The sequence below is a fragment of the Otolemur garnettii genome, unplaced genomic scaffold (genome assembly GCF_000181295.1).
Source record: "Otolemur garnettii isolate 467f Iridium unplaced genomic scaffold, OtoGar3 scaffold00018, whole genome shotgun sequence".
Classification (NCBI taxonomy): Eukaryota; Metazoa; Chordata; class Mammalia; order Primates; family Galagidae; genus Otolemur; species Otolemur garnettii.
This window is the reverse complement of record NW_003852413.1, coordinates 20,291,020-20,294,516: the sequence shown is the minus strand read 5'-3', so window position 1 is coordinate 20,294,516 and position 3,497 is coordinate 20,291,020.

Below are 3,497 nucleotides of genomic sequence, written 5' to 3'. Positions count from 1 at the left end.
CACCCACAGCTCGCCATGCCTCCTCCAGAGGTCCCGGCCCCTAGCCCTAAGGACTGGCCCTTTTCTCTGTACTTCACATGCCCTCCTGGCCCAGCTAATGCCTCCACTGGCTTCTTGAGCCACCTGCTAACGTCTTGCTGGACCTGAGCTTCAGCCCCTGTCTACAGTGAAAAGATCTGTAGCTCAGCCTGTTCCCAAACTCAGCCTTTGCCCACTTCCTCCTGTGCTTACGTGGATGGCACCTCTGTCCACCCAGGCCCAAGCCAGGAGCTGGTGATCCTTATCACCTCCATCCCCTGCCCCCATATCCCTGTTCAGCCTCCTAAACAATAACAGACTCTGCCTGCACTGCCTTGCTTGACCTGGCCTTGCACGTCCATGAAGGTCTTGAATCCCATGCCCTGAATGGATGCTGGAATGATCCTTGAGAATCACCACCCTGATCATTCCCTTCATTGGATTCTTTCTACCAGTACCTTCAGGCTAAAATCAAAATTCAATAAAACAAAGCCTCTAGACCAGGGTCTCTGCCAAGTTCTCTGGCTTCCTAACCTCCCTCTCCCTTCCAAGGTTCCTGCAATCCAGCTTTAGTAAACTATGTTGCCAGTTGCTGGATATGATCTGCTCTTCTTTGCTTATAGGTATTTACTTGACTTTTCCCCATTGCTTGGTATATTCTTCCACATTCTTTGGCCAGGTCAAGGCTGATTTGCCTCTCTATTCTCAGTTCATATAGCACTCTCTCTGCAGTGCCTTCCCTGATGCTATACTTAACTTAATTGTATTCTTTGAGCAAGCTTTTCAGTAAGTGATTGGTGTGGGAGGAGTATGCATGAGGTGTGTTCCTCAGGTGTGTTCTCCGGTGTGTTCTCCCCACCTCCAAGTGATGCATGGTGACTTTGTGTGTATGTGACATTCTTTTTTGGCTGGGGCTGGGTTTGAATTCACCACCTCCGGCATATGGGGCCAGCACCCTACCCTTTTGAGCCACAGGCACCGCCCTGTATGTGACATTCTTACTCTTTTGTCTTGGGTAGAGTGTTGTGGTGTCATCGAAGCTCACAGTAACTTCAAACTCTTGGGCTCAAGCAATCCTCCGGCCTCAGCCTCCCAAAAAGCTGGGACTATAGGCGTGTACCTCAGCTAGTTTTTCTATTTTTAGTAGAGATGGAGTCTCACTCTTGCTCAGGCTGGTCTCAAACGCCTAAACTCAAGCAACCCACCCACCTTGGCCTCTGAGAGTGTTAGGATAACAGTCATGATCCACTGTAGCCCCAGCCAACACAAGCCAGTTTTGATGAATGCATACAAATGATTTGTGTATAGAATGAGAGCATGGGTATTGTTAAGTTTAAATACGTCTGAGATCTAGGCTTGGTGCCTGTAGCTCAAGCAGCCAAGGTGCCAACCACATACACGAGAGCTCGTGGGTTCAAATCCAGCCCGGGCCTGCCAAACAATGACAACTACAACAAAAAATAGCTGGGTGTTGTGGCAGGTGCCTGTAGTCCCAGCTGCTTGGGAGGCTGAGGCAAGAGAATCGCTTAAGCCCAGGAGTTGGAGGTTGCTGTGAGCTGTGATGCCACAGCACTCTACCCAGGGTGACAGCTTGAGGCTCTATCTTAAAATAAATAAATAAAAATAAATAAATAAATAAATATATCTGAGGTCTCCATCACTACATGTTTATTTCCCCTCCTTTTGGCTTTTCTGTGCTTTCAAATTTTCTGCACTCAGCAACTATTATAAGAACAACTCAAGGGCTGGGTGCAATGGTTCACACCTGTTGTTCTATTTACTTAGGAGGCTAAGGCAGGAGGATCATTTAAGTCCGAAAGTTTGAGGCTGCAGTGAGTTATAATTGTGTCTGTAAGTAGCCACTGCATCCAGCCTGGCAACATAGATCCAGCTCACACCTGTAATCCCAGCACTTTGGGAGGTCAAGGTGGGAGGATTGCTTGATCCCAGGAGTCAGTGGCTACAGTGAGCTGTGAGTACACTACTGAACTGAAGCCTAGGTGACAGTTCTTTTTTATTTTGAAACTTTGTTGCCCTCAGTAGAGTGCCGTGGGGTCACAGCTCACACCAACCTCAAACTCTTGGGCTCAAGAGATTCTCTTGCCTCAGCCTCCCAAGTAGCTGGGACTACGGGGCACCCGCTACAATGCCCAGCTATTTGTTTTTATTTTTTAGAGATAGGGTTGCGCTCTTGGTTAGGCTTGTAGCAATCCACCCACCTTGGCCTCCCAGAGTGCTGAGATTACAAGTGTGAGCCACATCACCTGGCTGAGACCTCATCTCTTAAAAAATAAGTAAATGGCTCGGCGCCTATAGCTCAACCGGCTAAGGCGCCAGCCACGTACAGCTAAGGTGGCGGGTTTGAATCCCCAGCCCGGACCCGCCAAAACAACAATGATGGCTGCAACCAAAAAATAGCCGGGCGTTGTGGCGGGCGCCTGTGGTCCCAGCTACTTGGGAGGCGGAGGCAAGAGACTCGCTTGAGCCCAGGAGTTGGAGGTTGCTGTGAGCTGTAATGCCACGGCATTCTACCCAGGGGGAAAGCTTGAGGCTCTGTCTCAAAAAAAAACAAAAACAAAAAAAAAAAAATAAGTAAATGGAAAAAAATAAAATAAAAAAAAATAAGTAAATGGCCTTTTAAGAGATGGAATCTTGGCCAGGTGAGGTGGCTACATGCTTGTAGTCTTAGTAGCTTCTGTGGAGGCTGAGGCAAGAGGATCTCTTAAGCCCAGGAGTTTGAGGTTGCAATGGCTATGATGACTATGATGATACCATGGCACACTGCCCAGGGTAATAGAGTGAGACTCTGTTTCAAAAAGAAAAAAATAAAAGGTCATATAAACACCAAATCCTAAAAAATAAGTAAAAGGCAAAATACTGAAGGAATTATCTACAGCTGAAATATTTCACGTCTTCGATCTATGAGGCAGGAATGGCACCTGTATTATTTCCCTTTGTTTACTTACTGCCTCTACAGTATTGTCCAGAAAACACATATCTATCAAATCAGTGAATGATCAGTGCTCAACTTCACCCTCATCAGGTAAATGCAAACTAAAATAAAACAACTTTTTTTTTGGTAGAGACAGAGTCTCACTTTATTGCCATCGGTAGAGTGGGTAGTGTTGTGGCATCACACAGCTCACAGCAACCTCCAGCAGCTGGGAGTATAGGCGCCTGCCACACCAGGCTATTCTTTTGTTGCAGTTTGGCTAGAGCCGGGTTTGAACCCGCCACCCTCGGTACATGGGGCTGGCACCCTACTCACTGAGGCACAGGCGCTGCACAAAATAAAACAACTTTAAGATCTTCTAGATTGGAAAAACAAAACAAAACAATTTTGTTTTGAGACTCATTTTGTCGCCCTTGGTAGAGTGCTGTAGAGTCATAGCTCATAGCAACCTCAAACTCTTGGGTTTAAGTGAATCTCTTGCCGTAGCCTCCCAAGTAGCTGGGACGCCTTTTTTTTTAAGCCGCCG